At 33.4% G+C, this 22,067-nt stretch overlaps 1 protein-coding gene and 1 long non-coding RNA gene across 3 annotated transcripts in view; one reads left to right on the plus strand and one right to left on the minus strand.

The window, feature by feature from the left end:
- The window catches only part of SPIDR (scaffold protein involved in DNA repair), a 537,804-nt gene that overhangs the window by 94,939 nt on the left and 420,798 nt on the right, over positions 1-22,067 (plus strand). The gene's annotated exons all lie outside the window — the stretch shown is intronic.
- LOC141548769 (uncharacterized) lies at positions 49-9,116 on the minus strand. The gene is made up of 3 exons (XR_012484053.1): positions 8,966-9,116; positions 1,706-1,839; positions 49-477 (listed from the first exon to the last, which is right to left on the minus strand). It is a non-coding gene; the product is annotated as an uncharacterized LOC141548769 (long non-coding RNA).

Here is a 22,067-nt window from a genome sequence, read left to right on the forward strand (position 1 = left end):
GGAAAAAAATCATTAGAAAGAAAAAGCAAAACAAACAAAAAGGTGAAAATACTATGCTTTGATCCACAATCAGTCTCCATAGTTGTCTCTCTCTCTAGCTTCAGTCTATTGGAATTATTTTATGTTGGACTTCCAGCCAAGATGGTGGAGAGGAGGCACACATCTGCTTAAGCTCTGTGTTTTCTCTTAGAATTTATCTTATGACAAGCCTCAGAATTAATGCTTGATCAGAAAAAAACCCACAAATAATCACCAGCAGAAGACATCCTTGAAATTCGCCAAAAAAGGTCTGTGTTTGCTTGGGAGAGGGGACAAACAGATCCTACACAGACTAAGGACAGGAGTGAGAGTGAGACAGGCAGCTCACACTGTGCAGACCAGAGGGAGGAGGGGTGCGATCTCTGCCGGTTCTGTGGAATGACCTTTACCCCAGTGTGGACATTCTGTCTTGGCAGCAAGCCAGGATCAGCAGAGAAGCTGTAAACACAGGAGGTAAAGAATAAAACCCTGACAAGCTAGCATCTCTCGGGACCTGGCCATCCCCACCCAGAGTGACTCAATGTTCTTAGAGTCTCAGAGCTCAGACGCAGTGCAGCCATTGCCGTCCTGCTAATGCCTCGCTGCTGTCTCCCTCAGTCTGTAGAGGAAGCCCGGTAACACCATCGAACCCCCTACCCCTACCCCCACCCCCCAAAAAAAGACCATTTGTTTTTCTTGTCAGTTTGTTTTCTTTGATTCCTATCTGACAAAATGAGCAAAAAATTTAAAAGGGCTCTAATCATTGACAATTTCTGTATGGATAGAGAGCAGACTTCAAACCCTGAGGAGACTAAGAACAGACTGTCCCCAGATGAATCCCCAGAGGGAGATTTGATCTGCTCCTCAATTCACAAAACTCTCATAGAGGAAATCAAAAAGGCTGTCACCAAGAGAGCTAGAAGAGAAATATGAAAAGGAAAGGGAAGCTTGGCAAGAGAGCCTGTAGAAGTCATTCCACGCATTTAAAGATAGAGTAGATAAAGAAAACAAACCATTGAAAAATAAAATTAGTGAATTGGAAAAAGAAAATAGCTTTCTAAAAAATAAAATTGATGAAATGGAAAAAAAACTCCATAGAACAAAACAACTCACTTAAAAACTCATTTGGACAATTAGAAAAAGATATAAAAAAAAGTGAAGAAAATACTTCATTGAAAGTCAGAATCAAACAAATAAAATTGAATGAGACACCAAGAATCAGTCAAGCAAAACAAAACAAAAAATTAAAACAATGGAAAAAAACGTCAAATACCTTCTTGGGAAGACAAGAGACCTGGAAAATAGATACAGGAGAGACAATCTGAGAATAATTGGACTCTCTGAAAAATATGAAGAAATGAGGAGCCTGGACACTATTTTCCAGGAAATTATCAAAGAGTACTGCCCAGATCTTTTAGAAACAGAGGGCAAAATAGACATTGAAAGAATTCATCGATCACCTACTGAAAGGGACCCTAAACAAAATGCCAAGAAATATAGTGGCCAAATTCCAGAACCATCAGACGAAGGAAAAAATACTGCAAGCTGCTAGAAAAAATTCAGATATGGAGGAGCCACAATAAGGATAACCCAGGATCTAGCAGCGTCCACATTAAAGGAGCGAAGGGCCTGGAATATGATATTCTGAAAGGCTAAGGAACTTGGTATGCAACCAAGAATAACTTACCCAGCAAAAATGAGCATCTTTTTCCAGGGAAAAAGATGGACATTCAACAAAATAAATGAATTCCATCTATTCTTGATGAAAAAACCGGATCTAAACAAAAAGTTTGATTTCCAAATGTAGAACTCAAGGGATTCCTAAAAAGGTAAAAAGAAATCTTGAGAACTATATTTCTGCCATAAAGATATATAAAGAACACATGTATAATTTGTTCTAGAAACTAGAGGTGAAAAAGAAATTATACCAGAAAAAAAGGGTAAAGTGGTGGTCCTACATCTCATGAAGAGGCAAAGGTAACCTATTATATCTGAGAGAAAGAATGGAGGGGGATGAACATAGTGTGTATCACATTCTCATTAGAATTTGGCTTAAAGAGGAAAATATAGACATATTTGATTTATGGTGAAACTCCTTCCACTTCATTGAAAAGTGGGAGGGAAAAGAAAAGCAGAAGGGAATACAGAAATTGTGAGGAAAAGGGGTAAAATAGGGGGAGGAACTTTAAGGTGGAGGAGGGATACTAAACTGGGAGGGCTGTAAGAAGCAAGTGGTGCTCACAAGTTTAATACTAGGGAGGGGGGAAGGGGGAAGGAAAAGAGAAAAGCATAAGCAGGGGTTAACATGATGGCAAGCAATACAGAATTAGTCATTTTAACCATAAATGTGAATGGAGTAAACTCCCCCATAAAGAGGAAGCGGTTAGCAGACTGGATTGAAAGCCAGAATCCTACAATATGTTGTTTACAGAAAACACACCTGAAACAGGGTGATACAAACAGAATAAAGGTAAAAGGGTGGAGCAGAATCTACTATGCTTCAGGTGAAGCCAAAAAAGCAGGGGTAGTCATCCTCATCTCAGATCAAGCAAAAGCCAAAACTGAACTAATTAAAAGAGATAAGGAAGGGCATTATATCTTGCTACAGGGTAGCATATATAATAAAGCAGTATCAAGTGGTGTAGTATCTAAATTCTTAAAAGAGAAATTAAGAGAGTTGCAAGAAGAAATAGGCAGCAAAACTATAACCCTATCATCAACCTTGCACTCTCAGAATTAGATAAATCAAATCACAAAATAAGAAAGAAGTCAAAGAGGAATTATTTTATCTCTCTGTATTGCTAAGAAACGCTAAATTTATCATAGTTGATTATCACATAATCCCGCTGTTACTGGTGCAGTGTTTTCCTGGTTTTACTCATTTCATCAACATCAATTTATGTAAATCTTTCCAGGCTTTTCTGAAATGGCCCTATTCATCATTTCTTATAGAACAATAATGTTCCATTACATTTATATACCATAACTTATTCAGCCATCTCCCAGCTGATTAGTATCTAATCAGTTTCCAATTTCTTACCACCACAAAAAGAGCTGCTACAAACGTTTTTGCACATGTGGATACTTTCCTCTCTTTTATGATCTTTTTTGGGATACAGACCAAATAGTGACTGCTGGATCATAGGGCATCTGCACAGAATTCTTAAAAGAGTCCACCAGATATATCATTCAGTTTACTAGATTATTAGTTTATTAGTAAACACAAAAAGTTAATGTAATTTCCAAAGTGTTTTTTTTTTTCCATGATAAGATCTCTCATCATTATCAATTAACTTTTGATGGAATTTTAGAATGTTGGAGTAGGAAGGGATATCATCTTGACATCAGTATGAGACTCTGTTATACATTGTTTATCACCCTATCACCAAGCATTTATTAAGATCCAGGGATTATAATTGTACACTTGATACATTTCTTACCCTCAAGGATCCTACATCTATTTCATCTTATTTAGCTTCCCCTGGAACATTTCTATTACTGTGAAATTCAATATCTCACATATCATTCCTTCTACTTTTGAAGAGCTCCAGAATCCTTCCAAACATTGGTTCCAAGGGAAATAGACCGAATATGTCTAGTTTATGCAATTCAGTGAGCATATTACACATTTAATTTAATAATTATAAACAAGTACTAACTTTTTGCCAGTCACTCTGCTAAGACTGGAGACAAGAATAAGAAAAAGCCTGCAATTTAATGGGAAAAGACAAAATAAAAAAGAAAGATGAAAAGAGGGGAAAAGGGAGAGTATAGTGTTTGGAAGCCTAGGAGAATGGAGTTACCCAGCATGTTGGCCCAAGCTTTAGAAAAAGTTTAGTGCTTCAGCCTTCCAATCAGAAGAGGGAGATTAACAGGAGACAGACTTTGACCTCAAAGAGCCTACTTTACAAATCAATGGAGTATGAATACAAAAAAAAATTGTAAATATTAATATGTTTTTTTTTAACCCTCCAAAGGTAATTAGGGTTAAGTGATTTGCCCAGAATCTGGATTTGCACTCAGTTTTTCCTGACTTTAGGGTCAGTGCTTTTATACACTGGTATCATGATGTATTGAGCTTAGAAATAATAATTGTGGAGATGAGAAAAGGTTTTTAATGGGAGATAATAACTGAGCTGAGACTTGAAGAATATTTTAAGTACTGGAAGGTAGAGGCAGGGAACAGATTATGAGTTGGAAGGAGGGATCAGCCTGTATAGAAGCTCAGATTAGGAGATAGTTTAGGGAATAGCAAATAACCTAGTTTATCTAGAATCTAAACCCAGTTTATCTAGAATCTAAAGTATTATGTCAAGAGCAATAATACAAAATAAGTTAGAAATTAGATTGAAGCTAGAATATGGAGGACCTTAATTAAAATGTTTTTTATTGATGTCCATGTTTTTTTTATATTACTTTGATTTTCCCCATATATTCCTTCTTCCTCCTCTATCCAGATAGCCAGAGTCCCCCACTTTTACAAAAAGGAGAGGGAAAATCTTATATTTTCTCATCTCTCCTCCAGGGACAAGTTTAGACATTAAAATAATTAAATAATTTTTTATTTCATTTTCTGTTCTTTCCACTTATATTTTTTAAGGCACTATATATTATGTTGTCCCTAGTTTTGTTACTTCACCGTATCAATTCATGCGTATTCCAATGTTTCTCTGAATTTTTCACATCCATATTTGTTATGGCACAGGAAAATCTGTCATATTCATCTATAACAACTTGTTCTGCCATTCTTCAACTAATGGACATGTGTCTCCATTTCTTTACTATGACACAAATGATTCTGTGAATATGGGACCTTTCCTTCTGCATTGGGCTTCTGTGCAATATATGCCTAGTAGTGAGAATCTGTGTCAAAGAATCTGAACAGTTTAGTTACTTTTTGAAATTTATTTTCAAATTGCTTTTTAGAATTGGTATACCAATTCATAATAGCATTATGTTGATACATTAGCATCAATAGTGTATTCAGTTTTTTTCCCCCATAGTCTGAGCAATTTTAAATGCCAGACTGAGGAATTATTGTTTTTCCAAGAAAAAAATGCTTATTGCTGCCTGACATTTTTTTTTGTTTTGTTTTTTTTTATTATATATATATATATATATATATATTTTATAATATTATCCCTTGTATTCATTTTTTCCAATTTGCCCCCCTCCCTCTATTCCCTCCCCCCGACGACAGGCAATACCATACATTTTACATGTGTTACAATATAGTCTAGGTACAATACATGTGTGCGAATATCACTTTCTTGTTGCACAATAAACATTAGAATCCGAAGGTACATGCAACCTGGGCAGACAGATATTAGTGCTAACAATTTTCATTCCCCTCCCAGTGTTTCTTCTCTGGGTGCAGCTACCTCTGTCCATCATTGATCAACTGGAAGTGAGTTGGATCTTCTTTATGTTGAAGATTTCCACTTCCATCAGAATACATCCTCATACAGCATTGTTGTTGAAGTGTACAGTGATCTTCTGGTTCTGCTCATTTCACTCAGCATCAGTTGATTTAAGTCTCTCCAGGCCTCTCTATATTCCTCCTGCTGGTCATTTCTTACCGAGCAATAATATTCCATAACCTTCATATACCACAATTTACCCAACCATTCTCCAACTGATGGACATCCATTCATCCTCCAGTTTCTAGCTACAACAAAAAGAGCTGCCACAAACATTTTGGCACATATATGTCTCTTTCCGCTCTTTAGTATTTCTTTGGGATATAATCCCAGTAGTAGCGCTGCTGGGTCAAAGGGTATGCACAGTTTGATAACTTTTTGGGCATAATTCCAGATTGCTCTCCAGAATGGCTGGATTCTTTCACAACTCCACCAGCAATGTATTAGTGTCCCAGTTTTCCCACATCCCCTCCAACATTTGTCATTATTTGTTCCTGTCATCTTAGCCAATCTGACAGGTGTGTAGTGGTATCTCAGAGTGGTCTTAATTTGCATTTCTCTGATCAGTAGTGATTTGGAACACTCTTTCATGTGAGTGGATATAGTTTCAATTTCTTCCTCTGAGAATTGTCTGTTCATATCCTTTGACCATTTATCAATTGGAGAATGGTTCGGTTTCTTATAAATTTGGGTCAGTTCTCTATATATTTTGGAAATGAGACCTTTGTCAGAACCTTTGTTTTTAAAAATATTTTCCCAATTTGTTACTTCCCTTCTAATCTTGTTTGCATTAGTATTATTTGTACAGAAACTTTTTAGTTTGATGTAATCAAAATCTTCTATTTTGTGATCAATAATGATCTCTAGTTCTCCTCTGGTCATAAATTCCTTCCTCCTCCACAAGTCTGAGAGGTAGATTATCCTCTGTTCCTCTAATCTATTTATTATCTCCCTCTTTATGCCTAAATCATGGACCCATTTTGATCTTATCTTGGTATATGGTGTTAAGTGTGGATCCATATCTAATTTCTGCCATACTAATTTCCAGTTTTCCCAACAGTTTTTTCCGAATAATGAATTTTTATCCCTAATGTTGGAATCTTTGGGTTTGTCAAAGATTAGATTGCTATAGATGTATCCTTTTTTGTCCTTTGTATCTAATCTGTTCCACTGATCTACCGGTCTATTTCGTAGCCAATACCAAATGGTTTTGGTGACTGCTGCTATATAATATAGCTTTAGATCAGGTACACTTAGACCACCTTCCTCTGAGTTTTTTTTCATTAGTTCCCTTGCAATTCTTGACCTTTTATTCTTCCATATGAATTTTGTTGTTATTTTTTCTAGGTCATTAAAATAGTTTCTTGGGAGTCTGATTGGTATAGCACTAAATAAATAGATTAGTTTGGGGAGTATTGTCATCTTTATTATATTCGCTCGGCCTATCCAAGAGCACTGAATGTCTTTCCAATTATTTAAATCTGACTTTATTTTTGTGGCAAGTGTTTTGTAATTTTTCTCATATAATTCCTGACTTTTCTTTGGTAGATGGATTCCCAAATATTTTATACTCTCAACATTTGTTTGGAATGGAATTTCTCTTTGTATCTCTTGCTGTTGCATTTTGTTAGTGATATATAAAAATGCCGAGGATTTATGTGGATTTATTTTGTATCCTGCCACTTTGCTGAAATTTTGAATTATTTCTAGTAGCTTTTTAGCAGAGTCTTTGGGGTTCTCTAAGTATACCATCATGTCATCTGCAAAAAGTGATAGTTTGATTTCCTCATTTCCTACTCTAATTCCTTGAATCTCTTTCTCGGCTCTTATTGCCGAGGCTAGCGTTTCTAGTACTATATTGAATAGTAATGGTGATAGTGGGCAACCTTGTTTCACTCCTGATCTTACTGGGAAAGGTTGCAGTTTATTTCTATTGCATATTATGCTTACTGACGGTCTTAAATATATACTCCTGATTATTCTAAGGAATAATCCATTTATTCCTATACTCTCAAGAGTTTTTAGTAGGAATGGATGTTGGATTTTGTCAAATGCTTTTTCTGCATCTATTGAGATGATCATATGGTTCTTATTAATTTGATTATTAATATGGTCAATTATATTAATAGTTTTCCTAATATTAAACCAGCCCTGCATTCCTGGAATAAATCCTACTTGATCATAGTGTATTATCTTGGAGATGATTTTCTGAAGTCTTTTTGCTAATATCTTATTTAAGATTTTAGCATCAATATTCATTAAGGAGATTGGTCTATAATTTTCTTTCTCAGTTTTCGATCTACCAGGTTTAGGTATCAGTACCATGTCTGTGTCATAAAAGGAGTTTGGTAGGACTCCTTCATCCCCTATTTTTTCAAATAATTTATATAACATTGGGGCTAATTGTTCTTTAAATGTTTGGTAGAATTCACATGTGAATCCATCTGGCCCTGGGGATTTTTTCCTGGGGAGTTGATTAATAGCTTGTTCTATTTCTTTTTCTGAAATGGGACTATTTAAGCAATTTATCTCCTCCTCTGTTAATCTAGGGAGCCTATATTTTTGGAGAAAGTCATCCATTTCACTTAAGTTATCAAATTTATTGGCATAAAGTTGGGCAAAGTAACTCCTTATTATTTCTCTAATTTCCTCTTCATTGGTGGAAAGATCCCCCTTTTCATTTGTAAGACTATCAATTTGATTTTCCTCTTTCTTTTTTTTGATCAAATTTACCAAAGGTTTATCTATTTTATTGGCTTTTTCATAAAACCAACTCTTGGTTTTATTTATTAATTCAATAGTTTTTTTACTTTCAATTTTATTGATTTCTCCTTTTAATTTTTGTATTTCGAGTTTAATTTTTGGTTGGGGGTCTGCCTGACATTTTGAGAAGGGGTTCATCAGTTTAACCTGACTACCAAGGGGGAATACATGACAGAAAAAGATGAGAACCTTCATTACTGAAAATATTCTCTAGATGCCTTTTTTGTGTACCAGTGTAAGGACAGCATGAACTGGTTTATCCATTCTAAAAAGCAATTTGAAATATAATTCAAAAAGTAACTAAACTGTTCACATCTTTTGACACAGAATTAGATTAAAAAAAACAACAACAACAAAAACCCATAAGAAAAACTAACAAGTGAACAAACAACAAGAACAGAATGTGAAAATACTATGTTTTAATCCACATTCTATCTCCATAGTTCTCTCTCTGCATGCAAAGGGCATTGTCTATTGGAGTTGCTTTGAATCACTTGGTTGTTGAATTATCAGTTGATCATCACATAATCTGCAACAGGTATTTGTTGCAAAATCATAGGTATACAAGTATATGTGAAAAGAAAGATAGTTTTTCCTCTTATGTTCCAATAGAAAAAGACAAGTCTGATAAAAAGGGAGCTGAAAATAGAGATGAGAGTGGGAAAGGGGAAAAGGTCTCTAGAAATAGGAGGAAGAGAGGGAAATATGGTAGCAAAAAAAGTAAATAGAGGCAGAAGCATAGTCAGGAGTTTTATGAAACATACCTGGCCTGAGTCTGCCCCAAATGTTGGCCTTGGAGGGATCTCATCAGCCAGAGGCCATCATGGTGGATGAATGTTTCAGAATACAAAGGTCCCATGTGGAGAGGTTCTAGCTAAGAATACAGTTGGGTCTGTCGAGTCAGAAGCATATCTCTGAAACATGTTTAAAAAAACAATTTTAAAAGTCATTTAAAAAATAAACAGAATTACAAAGAAAATCAGTTATGTGAAATAGTTATGTTAAGAATCCTTATCCTAAAAGGAAGTTCTCCTATTGTTCTGTGTCTGTAGAACATTTTCAATGACAATGGCAAACTACAGGGTTCTTAGCCTCCTCTTCCCCCAAGAAAGCAGAAGTAAAAGTTTAGGGGCCATTTTTGTCTCTTTTGTTTTCTTAGGTTGTTGTGGCTAAGTAAATCATCACCAAGGAGTCAACCTACTCATGATGAGCACTCTGGGTCCTCAGAAAGCCTACTGTTGTCAGAACTTTGTTTGAAACTCATCTTAAGTCTTGTAGAATCTGTCAAAACTTCTTTCACTGGCATAGTCATCAAGGCCCCAAGGTTACCCTGATGTAGTGATGAGGAAATCAATTACAATTTTGTGACCTGGGATAATTAAACTGTGCCTTAGGAAGATTATTTTTAACAGTTGAGTGATCATTTGATTGGACAGGGAAGAGGCTAGAAGCACGGAGACCATTTGGGAGCTATTAAAATAAGACAAGAATTGATGAAAACCTACATAAGAATAGTGGCTTTGTGAGTGGAGAAAAGAAAACAGCTGTGAGATATGTTGTGAAAACAATTAGTATGACTTGATTGTTGATTGAATGGAAGGGAGAGGGAAAAGAAAAAGAGCATTGATAGTCTAATGCTTCATGTTGAACTTATGTGGGACAACTCCCTGAAGAACTCTCTCAGGGAGAATTAGCACCTTTGGTATGAGGGCTTACTGAGCCCTTTTTAGGGCTGCTCATCTACCTTTGGTGTCCCCCTTTTACTCAACTCTCACCCATGGCTCCAAGAAGATGTAGCATGAAAAGCAGTCACAACCTGGTAAAACTGTCAATCATCAAAGACCAAAAATCCCTGCACCATTGCTAGATATCTTGACTTATGTCTAGCCACTGGACTTGGATGTCTTGGGAAGAGAGTAAGGCTGATAGCTTTGCACAACTTTTTCACTTAAATCCAATTCACACACATGTGCAAGACATCACTATTATGTCATTGATCCTCTTTGAAAGTAAAGGCTAAACAACATTTGTATTCCATTTGTAGTCTAGTAGTTTGGTCTTGGGGGGGGGGAATATATATATATATAGATATAGATATAGATATACATATAAACATGTATATACATGTATATATATAAAATACTTTGCTTTTCCCAATTGCATGTTAAAACAATTTTAAGATATTTTTAAGAAACATTTTGAGTTCCAAATTCTTTCTCTTCCTCTGTCCTTCTCTTTCCTTCCTTCTCCAAGACTATAATCAATCTGATATAATTTATACATGTGGAATCTTAATGTAACATATTTCAATATTAGTCATTTTATACAATGAGACTCAAAAAAAATAATGAAAGGACCAAAAGAAAGAAAAGGAAAATAGCATACTTCAGTTTATTTTAGATAGTTTTTTCTCTGGAGGTGGGTAGTGTGCTTCATTGTTAGTCCTTTGAGATTGTCTTGAATCATTATATTGTGGAGAATAGTTAAATCATTCATGATTCTTCATCTTACAATATTGTTGTTACTATGCAGAGCATTCTCCTGGTTCTTTTCATTTCACTTTGCATCATATCAAGTAAGTGTTTCTAGTTATTTCTAAAATCGTCCTTTTTCAGTTTTTTTCTAGCACAATATTCTATCGCAATTATATACCTCAACTTGTTTAGTCATTCCCCAATTGATGGTTATTTCTTTGATTTTTAGTGCAAAAAAAGCTGCTATAAATATTTTTGTATATTCCTTCCCCCCCCCCCACCTTTTTTGGGATGTTTTTTTGGATATAGATGTAGTAATGGTATTACTGGTGCAGAGGGAATGAACAGTTTTATAGTCCTTTGGGCACAGTTCCAAATTGCTCTTCAGAATGAATGAAGCAGTTCACAGTTCTACCAGAAGTATGTATATTAGTGTCCCAGTTTACCCATATTCTCTCCAACATTTATTATTTTCCTTTTTTTTTGTCAAATTAGCCAATCTGATAGGTGTGAGGTGATAGAGTTGTTTTAATTTGTATTTCTCCAATAATTTTTTAGAACTTTTTTTTCATATGATTATGGATAGTTTTGATTTCTTTGTCTGAAAACTGCCTGGTCATATCCAATGACAAGTTGTCAATTGGGAATGGCTTGTATTTTTATAAATTTCACTCAGATCTCCATATGTTTGAGAAATGAGGCCTTTCATCTCCAAAATATACAGATAATTGACTCTAATTTATAAGAAATCAAGCCATTCTCCAATTGATAAATGGTCAAAGGATATGAACAGACAATTTTCAGATGATGAAATTGAAACTATTTCCACTCATATATGAAAGAGTGTTCCAAATCACTATTGATCAGAGAAATGCAAATTAAGACAACTCTGAGACACCACTACACACCTGTCTGATAGGCTAAGATGACAGGAACAAATCATGATGAATGTTGGAGGGTCTGTGGGAAAACTGGGACTTAAATCAACTGGTGCTGAGTGAAATGAGCAGAACTAGGAGATCATTATACACTTCAACAACAATGCTATATGAGGATGTATTCTGATGGAAGTGGATATCTTCAACATAGAGAAGAGCTAATCCAATTCCAATTGATCAATGATGGACAGAATCAGCTACACCCAGAGAAGGAACACTGGGAAATGAGTGTAAACTGTTAGCATTTTTTGTTTTTCTCCCCAGGTTATTTTTACCTTCCGAATCCAATTCTTCCTTTGCAACAACAACAACAACAACAACAACAACAACAAAATTAGGTTCTGCACATATATATATTGTACCTAGGATATACTATAAGATATTTAATATGTATGGGAATGCCTGCCATCTAGGGGAGAGGGTGGAGAGGAGAGGAAAAATTCGGAATAGAAGGGAGTACAAAGGATAATGTTGTAAAAAATTACCTATGCATATGTACTGTCAAAAAATGTTATAATTATAAAATTAATTTAAAAAAAAAGAGAAATGAGGTCTTCATCAGACATACTTATTTGTTAGAAAAACTTCCCATAGTTTTCTGCTTTCCTTTTTAATTTTGATTGCTTTGATTTTGTTTATGCAAAATCTTTTTAATTCAATGTAATCAAAATCATCTATTTTACATTTTGTAATGCTCTCTTTTATTTTCTTTGGTACTAAATTCTTCTTTTATCCATAGATCTGACAAATAAGTTCTCTTAATTTGCTTATATATATATCATCCTTTATGTGTAAATTATGTCCATATTTTGACCTTATCTTACTGTATAGTGTGAGATGTTTGTCTATGCCTAGTTTCTATCATACTGTTTTCTAGTTTTCCCAGAAATTTTTACTAAATAACATATTTCTGTTCCAAAAGCTTGGATCTTTTGGTATATCACATATTAGATTATTATGATTTTAAGTATACTTAATCTGTTCCACTGATATATCCCTTTTATTTCTTAGCCAGTATCAGATTGTTTTGGTAATTACTTTTTTTTTTTTAATATAGTTTGACATCTGATTTTGCCACATCATCTTCCTTTGCATTTTTTTTTTCATTGATTCCTTTGATATCTTTGACCTTTTGTTTTTTCAGATGAATTTTGTTATTATTTTTTCTAGTTGTATAAAATGATTTTTGGCAGTTTGGTTATGGCCTAGTGCTTGACTCTTAATAGATGTTTAATGGATATTTGTTGACTGACTTCAAAAGGAATTTCTGATTTTGGCAATGGAGAAGTGGGAAGGAGAAAGAATACTGAGTATAAATTCTATTATGTAGAAATGGTTGTCAAACTATTTTCCATATGTTATTGTTGTTAATATATTTAAAAGTTTTTTTGTTGTTTTTTCTAGTCATGTTTTTCTGTTAATCCTTGGGTACAAATTCTAATTCAGTAGAGCAAGCAGGTAACCAGTGAATACTTAAGAATTCTTTAAGAGTTTAAAAAAAAAAAAAAGAGATTATCTTCATTTCACTTAAGAGCGAAATTGAACCATAGAGTGGCATATTATTAGTGTAGGATCCCCAAATTAAAACCACAGTGATTGTGATATACTGTGCTTGTGAATTTTTGAAAATTACTTAATTAGTTCTCTTTATTTTGCAAGATGGCTTCTTTTCACTCCAAACCATTTCTCATCTCAGTACTTTTCAAAATATCCTTTTTTCTTTCCATGCTTTTCTCTCTAAGTACTTCCCTTTTTTTTTTTTTTTTTTTTTTTTTTTGGATAAATTTAATGGGATGATATAACTTGTTTTAAGTTTAGTTACAAAGAGTTTAAAAAAAATAATCAAATTGTTTAAAGTTACCAAGGAAATTAAATTAGCATGATGAGAGATTATCTTCTTTATTCATGAGGTGTTTGTTTCTATTGTTCATTACATATTGAATTAGTACATTTTGGGCTCATTTATAGGATATTTTGGTAGTCAGTTTAGTCCAGTTCAATATAGCAGCCCTTTTTTTTTCATGATTTATGTTGGCATTAAAATGTTACTGAAACTGGGAAAGGGATAATAAGTTCTGCTCTGAAGCTAGTATAATCATTTGCTATTTAAAATGTTTTAATACCTCATGATTGAAGCTGTTTTATAAACTAAATACTGCCTAAGTTCATTGATTTTTTTAACCTTAGTTTTTCAGATTTATGTAGTTAAAATTTCTCAAGATTTCTCCAATGAAGTTCCAACCTGTGACATACTGAGAGGCCTGTTGAACCTTTAATAGTTCACAGTACTATGAGTTGTGTTTCTAAGAGCTTAAAGTACAGTTTTTCAAAAAGTAACCGTGGTTAAAAAGATAAACATTATAAATCATAGGTGTGGTAGTTCTTATTTCTATCATTCATAATGAATTAAAACTGTCTTTGCATAAAATACTTTTAAAGTTATTATTAAAACATTAGCCCTTGAAAAGTTTTTGTCCTGGGTGTGTATGAAAAGAATTTGGCGCACAGTTGGTACATATCATAATTTTTCTTGATTTTGGCACTTCATTGGGAAAATACATTTAAAGTGGCTGAAGTTTCCAGGTTCAAAAATTGGCTGTAGCATATATGCAATTTTTTAAAAGTAAAAATGCCAAAGCTTTTTATCATATAGCATTATTGAACATGAGCTATGACCAGATTGGTATAAGAGCTCCAAAAGAAATCCATCATTTAAGTAATTTGCAAATCAACAAGGATTTTAGTGGAATCATTCCCAAACAACTACTGTTCAAAACTTTTTTGGAGGATATGTTAAAGATGTTATAATGTTGTCCAGAATGAAAGTTATAGAATCTCAGAGTTGGAAGGGACCTCAGTAAGACATCTATCCCAGTGCAGCTTTGAAGAATGGTCAGTCAGTTTTTTGTGAATACTTCCACTGAGGGAGAACTCACCACCTTGTGAAGTACCCCTTTACACTTCTTGATAATTACTTGTTTAGAAGGTTTTCATTAAATAAAGCATAAATTTGCTTCTTTGCCATTTTTACCTATTACTCCAAGTTCTTTCTTCTGGAATCAAATAATATAAATTAAATGCAAATTAAATGATAGCCTTTCTATTAGTTGAGAATGATTATCATGTCATTCTGAATTTTTTTTTTTTTTTGTTTAGATTAAATATTTCTAGCTCTCTCACTAGTTGTCATGGCACGGAACTACATCACATAAAATATAAGTTAAGTAAACATTTTTGTTGTTGAGTCCTTTTTCAGTCATATACAACTTTTCATGCTCCCATTTGGATTTGTTTGTTTGTTTTTGGCAAAGATAGTGGAGAGAGTGGTTTGCCATTTCCTTCTCCAGATTATTTTAAGAATGGGGGAAACTAAAAAAGGAAGGGTTACACAGTAAGTGTTAGCCTGGATTTGAATTCAAATTTTCCTGATTGTGGACCCAATGCTCTATCCATGATGCCACCAAGCTGCTGTAAACCTTAAAAATCTTTCATGATGTCACTCTGTGTTGATTCTTCTACTATAGCCTGATCACTTGTTCTCAAGTTGTTTTGGTAGTTAATTATCACAGCCCTTAACTTTGTGTTCAGGCTTCCTAAACCTCATCAGCCCATGGACTTAATTACCATTTCTGTCTTTTATATCCAGCCTACCTCAAACCTAAGATTCAGCTCTGTATCATCAGTAACATGTTAGACATTTCAAACTGGTTGTCATAGATTCATTTTAAGATCAAAATGTTTACAAGAGAATTCAATGATTTCTCCCCCTGCCCCCAAACCCTTACCTCTCTTCCAAGCTTCCTAACTCTGTGTGTTAGTTTTAACTAGTGTGATTTTTATCCTCTAGACATTCTCCAGCTTATCAATATTCTTCCTAAATTATAATGCCTGTAGCTGAACTCATAACTCCAGACTTTATAGTCTGACCAAGACAGAATGAATTGGGATTATAACCTGTTTATTTTTGGAAGGTCTTGCATTAACCTTTCTTTTGATTATCACAGTGTTGACATACTGAGTTTGCATTTTGTTAAAAACCATTTTTTCCCATGGAGATCTACTTCTTTTTACAATACTCTCATGTTTCTGAATTTGCTTCTATTCATAGCCTACATAGTCTTACTTTTCTACAAATAGTAGTGTGAGGGTCTCTACATATCCATCCATCTGGACAACTTTGGAAATTTAAGGAGTTAAGAGAGATATGATATCCCTTAATTTAATTAAAACTACTCTGACAAAAGCAGTTCAACAATAGTAGTATTCCTTTGAGAATAATCAGAATATGAATAATACTTCTCTGGAAGTTAACAACTTAATAGAAACTTGTTTGCTATAGCTGGTAATTAAAAACATTTTTTTGGTGTGTGTAATCTAAGTTTTTTAGAAAACTTTCAATAAGTAAGTTTCATTCTTTTTGTTTAATGTCATTAGTAGTGTATATAAGATTTAAAGAAACAGATTATGAATTTGTACAGAATAATTTGTCATACTCAAGAAGACAAACATTTCTAACTGCCTTTCTTTTTATGTATTTCCAAATAATTTGAATTTTGTTTTTCTGTTTTGAGAATACACTTTTCATGTCTAAATGTCTTGACTGGTCTTTTTTGTTTGTTTGGCTTAAGGGTCTGTAAAATAGAGAATACCTTCCTATTCTCATTCCACTGAGTACGTCTCCCTCACAGTTTCATATTAGATGTTGTCCCCTTTCTTACGTCTGTTGTTCTGGAAAATTCAGCTTTCAATTATACTTAATTTAATAAAGAAGACAAACCCTCCCATTACAAGAAATACTATTAAAAAGCAGACAGCATTTTAATTATAATAGATGAGTTGGTGAGTTTGATAGCCAAGAGTGGCAGACAGTTCTCAAAGCATGCTATTTTCTTCCTTGGTATTCTGCCCTTGTTTTGTTTTCAGGATGCAGGGAAATTTTAGTTACCCATTTTTGTATTTGTATTTCTTTGTGTGTTCAGTACTGTTCTGTGTGGTAAAAGAGATCAAGCACAACTCACGGGTATAAAGAAAGCCTTATGTGTTTGAAAAAAGAAGTAGATCTCCATATTTTCAGGCTTTCAGAAGGTTCTGGTTTGGTTCTGTTATTTTCAAAATGTGGTTTACACTGAAAGTAATTATTTTGGGATAAGGAAGAATTCTGAGTATAAAGAGAAGTCCTTAAAAGTGAAATATACCATTCTGAAAATTACTCAATAAACTCCAGTGGCTCCCTATCACTTCCAGAATCAACTGCAAAATTTTCTGGCATTCAAAGCCCAAATAACTCTTGACTACCCTTCCACATTTCCAGTCTTCTTACATCTTACCTCACCCCTTCTTCCTAACCTCTTCCCCACATATTCTTCAAATGTTTTTTTTTTTTTTTTTTACTTTTTCAAATCTCATGTTATTGATATTTCTTGTTTTACTTGGGGGTTCTTTTAGGGAATGGAAATGGAAATAGTCATCCTAGAGAATGCTTATGTATAGGGCTTTTTTGGGGGGTCATGAAGAAGGGAATCATTCTTTATAGAAGTGAAAGTTCTCTAGAAATGACTGCAATATTAAAAGACATTGCTATGATACACATAGATGTATGCACATATAAAATCTTAAAAGGAACATACAGAGCGCTCAGGGAATTGGGATAGCACCAAAATATATTGAATATACCCAAGTTTCTGAAAGGGGATGTAGCTTTTAAAGGGGAAATGACAATGGAAAATAACAGCTATTTTTCTTTAAAGAAAAGAACATTCATAAAACATTTAAAAAAAGAAAAAAGGAATTCCCTCAATGCCCTTTTTGGTTTCATTGCACTGAGAGCTTTGCTCAGCTATTTCCACCAGAATCTATAGAAATGACCTATTCCTGGTAAATGAGATTTTGTGAGATGGTTCACTTCTGAATACTTCTTTGACAGACTTTAAGATCTTAGTAATTATAATTGACTTGTAATAGATGCTTTAAAATGCTTGTTTATTATTTGATTGATTCTTCAAAGTCATTTCTCTTTTAAAAGCTACATCCCCTTTCAGAAATTTGAATTTATTCAATATATATTGGTGCTATTCCAGTTCCTTTAAGGGGAACTTTTGTATGTGTATACATTTTTGTGTATCATATCAATGTATTTTAATATTACAGTCATTTCTGGAGAACCTTCACTTGCATAAATATTGATTCTCTTCATAACCCTCCCTCCATAAAAAAAAAAAAAAAAAGAATTTAAACATGAGCATTCTCTATGATGACTTTAAGTGACAATATATTCTGCTCTGGCATTCTGTCTCTGAAGAATGCCATGAGGAGGGAAGAAATTGTTCCCTTGAACTGTTTATTTCATTTACTTAGAATTGTTTCCTTTTCACTTTCATTGTTGTCATAAATATCATACATTTGGACTTTTTCTTGTGTTTCCTCAGTTTGCTCTTCTGGTGTTTTTTTTCTTCTGAATTGCTCACATTTTTAATTCCTTGATGCATAATAATGTCTCACAACATTCTCTTTTTAGGGAGTAGAAGTAGTTGAACTTATGATTTTACTGATTTGAGGGACTACCAATGAGGGAATTTCTTTTCCTCAAGCAAACAAGAGAAATAGCTTCTCTGTAGACTTGTAGATTTAGAAAATTGCCTAGAACAATGGATAGAGTGCTGGGCCTGAAGTTGGGAAGAATCATCTTCCTGAGTTCAAATCTGACTTCAGACACTGTGTAGTTACTTAAGCCTGTCTGCTTCCATTTCTTTATTTGTAAAACTGGAGAAGAAAATGGTAAACTACTCCATTATCTTTGCCAAGAAAATCACAAAGATTCTTTGTGGGGTCTTGAAGAATTGGACATAACTGAAATGACTGAACGATAACAAATTATGCTAAAAGTAGGATCTTGACTTTGAGTCTAGCTCTTTAAACATTGTGGTATATTAGATCTCTGTTATCCTCAACTATAAAATGAAGATTATTGTTAATATCATTTTTTAAATTACAATTATCATTATTGTTGTTAAATTTTTTCAGTTGTGTTGAACTCTTTATTATCCCATTTGGGATTTTCTTGGCAAAAATACTAAGTCAGTTTGCTATTTGCTTTTTTTGGCTCATTTTTCAGATATGGGAACTGAGGCAAACAGGGTTAAATGACTTGTCCAAAGTCATACAGCTAGTAAGTATCTGACACCCGATTTGAACTCAGGAAGATGTCTTCCTGCGGACCAACATTCTATCCCCACTGTGCAACTAGCTGATTATTGTTATTTTAATATAGTGTAGCTATTTCAGACACTTTCCAGTTGATAACCATTTTGTTTCTAGTTGTTTACCACATAAAGTGTGCTGGCCTTTTTTACCTGTCTTTAATTTTCTATGGGAATATATCAAATACTTGGTCACAAGCTATTGACAGTTTGATCGCTTATCTTGCATAATTCAAAATTGTTATCCTGAAATGTTGAACCAATAAACCAGCTATGCATTGCTATGCCTGTTTTCCTACAGTTAAATCTCTATTGTCCCCATTTTAAATCAGCTCTACTAATTTAACAGGTGAGAAATATAAATTTGGAGGTATTTCAATTTATTTTTATTTTATCATATTTGTAACTATTATATTTAACTTATATTTTAAAATCACTTATAAGTGATTTGGAGCATGTTTTCAAAAAGTCATGTACAGTATGAAATTAATTTTTTGGGTAACATTTTATAAATTCTTTTAAAATTTTTTGGTAAATGTTAGCATATATCCTTTGACCATTTATTTGAAAATATTCTTCGGTATCATATTTGTGTCAGCTTTCTATATATTTTACATATCAAAAACCTATTGATGATATTTGATGCACATGTTTTCCCTAATATAATATTTCTCTAATTGCTTCCATTTATTTTATGTAAAGCCCTTTTAATTTTATGTACCTGAAATGGCCTTTTTTGTCTTTTATAACTTCCTCTATTTCATATTTGGTTTAAAAAATCTTAAACTCATTAATGAAAAAAAAATGCAAAGGAAAGTGTCCTAACTATACTAAACCTAAAATGATTCATCTATCTAAAACCATCAGCAAGCATTATTTGTAATAGGAATAAATTAGAAGCATTCCCAATAAGGAAAGGGGAGAAAAAAGGCTGCTCATTGTCACCACTACTGTTCAGTATTTTATTGGAAATGTTAGCTTTGGCAGTAAGAGAAGAAAAAGAAATCGAAGGAATTAGAATAGGTAGTGAGGAAATAAAATTAGAGAATCCTAGAGAATCAACTAAAAAAAACTACTAGAAACAATTAACAACTTTTGCAGACTGCTAAGAAATTACTTTATAGAGCTAGAAAAAATAACAGTTAATTTGGAAGAAGAAAAGATAATGAATTTCAAAGGAATTAATGATAAAAATGTAAACGAAGGTGGCCTAGTTGTACCAAAAGTAAAACTATATTATAAAGCAGTGATCATGAAGACCATGTGATATTAAGAAATAGAATAGTGGATCAGTGGAATAGGTTAGGTTCACAAGATACAGTAGTCAATGACTGTAATCTAGTATTTGATAAAACCCAAAGACTCTAGCTTCTGGGATAAGAATTCACTATTTGACAAAAAATTGCTGGAAAAACTGGAAAATAATATGGCAGAAACTAGACATTGAGCAACACCTAAATTCCCCATACCAAGATAAGGTCTAAATGGATTTATTTTTTAGACACAAGAGGTGACGCTATAAGCAAATTAGGAGAGCAAGGGATAGTCTACCTCTCAAATCTGTGGAGAAGGAAGGAATTTATGGTCAAAGAAGAACTAGAGAACATTATGATAAGCAAAATGGCTAATTTTGATTATATTAAATTTAAAAGTTTTTGTACAAACAAAGCCAATGCAGCCACAATTAGAAGGGAAGCAGAGAGCTGTGAAAAAAATGTTTACATTCAGTGTTTCTGATAAAAGACCTTATTTCTAAAATATATAGAGAATTGATTCATATTTATTCCCCCATTGATAAATGGTCAAAGGTTTTATAAACAGACAATTTTCAGATAAAGAAATTAAAGCCATTCTAGTCATATGAAAAAAAAGTTCCAAATCACTATTGATTAGAGAAATGCAAATTAAGACAACTGTGAAGTGTCATTTCACAATTGGCTAAGATGATAGGAAAAGATAACTTTGAATAATGGAGGGGGTATGGTTATGAACTCATCATAAAGGAGGGAAAGGCACCCACATGTGCAAAAATATTCGTAGCAATCATTTTTCATAATGGCAAGGGACTGGAAATTAAGTGGATGCCCATTAGTTGGGGAATGGCTGAATAAGTTATGATATATGAATGTAATAAAATATTATTGTTTTATAAGAAATAGAGTAATTTCATAAAACTTGGAAAGACTTAACATGAAGTGATGCTAGAACATTGTACATAACAACAAGAGTATGTGATGTTCAATTATGAAGGACTTGGCTCTGTTTAACAATGAGGTGATTCTAATACACTTGTGATGGAAAGTGCCATTCATATCCAGAGAGAGAACTATGGAGATTGAATGGTGATCAAAGCATAGTATTTTCACCTCTGTTTGTTTGTTTGTTTGGTGTTTTTTCCCCCTTTGTTTCCTTGGTGTTTTTCTTCTTTGTTTCCTTCCCCTTTTATCTGATTTTTTTCATGCAAGGTTACAAATATATAAATATGTTTAGAAGAATTGCATATGTTTAACCTATATATTAAATTGCTTGTTTTCTAGGAGAGGAGGCAAGGGGGAAGGAGGGAGAAAAATTTAGAACACAAAGTTTTGCAAAGGTGAAGGCTGAAAACTTTGCATATATTGGGAAAAATAAAAAGCTATTATTTAAAAAATTCTTATCCTTTAAAAAATTCTTATCCTCACCATGGTTCTATGAAGTAGCTCCTAGCATTCTCTTTTAATATTTTTAAATGATCAGAGGCAACTTGTTGAAGTAAATAGAGAGGTAGAAATCAAGTCTAACTAATATAATTTGTCTTCTGAAATTTACTGGTTAGTTAAAAGTTTAACAGGTTAGTTAAAATTCTCAGGACTTCAGGAAATTCTCAAGAGTATAAAATGCAGAGCCAATGCAGATCAATTGAGGAAGATTCTTCCAGCCTTAGTGTTCTAGTTAAATATCAGTCACATTTTGCATATACTGCTTTTGGCCCAGTATCCTAGTGAGTACCATTTAAACCCAGATTAAAATATTATTGGGAAACACTGAACAAAATGAATAAAAATGTCATAAAATAAAATAATGTTATGATTATAATATTTTAAACAAGCCAATATGAAAGCTTCAGGGATTCATATGTATGGATTAGTATTTCTATATGAGTTTGACATCACTATTCCAGTTTTCTCAAAATTCCTCCAATATTTGCCATTTCCTTTTTTGGAGTGTTTTTGTTTCCCCCTTCAATCTTATGGATGTAAGATGGAACCTTGGAGTTTA

Source organism: Sminthopsis crassicaudata, chromosome 1, assembly GCF_048593235.1.
Source record: "Sminthopsis crassicaudata isolate SCR6 chromosome 1, ASM4859323v1, whole genome shotgun sequence".
Classification (NCBI taxonomy): domain Eukaryota; kingdom Metazoa; phylum Chordata; class Mammalia; order Dasyuromorphia; family Dasyuridae; genus Sminthopsis; species Sminthopsis crassicaudata.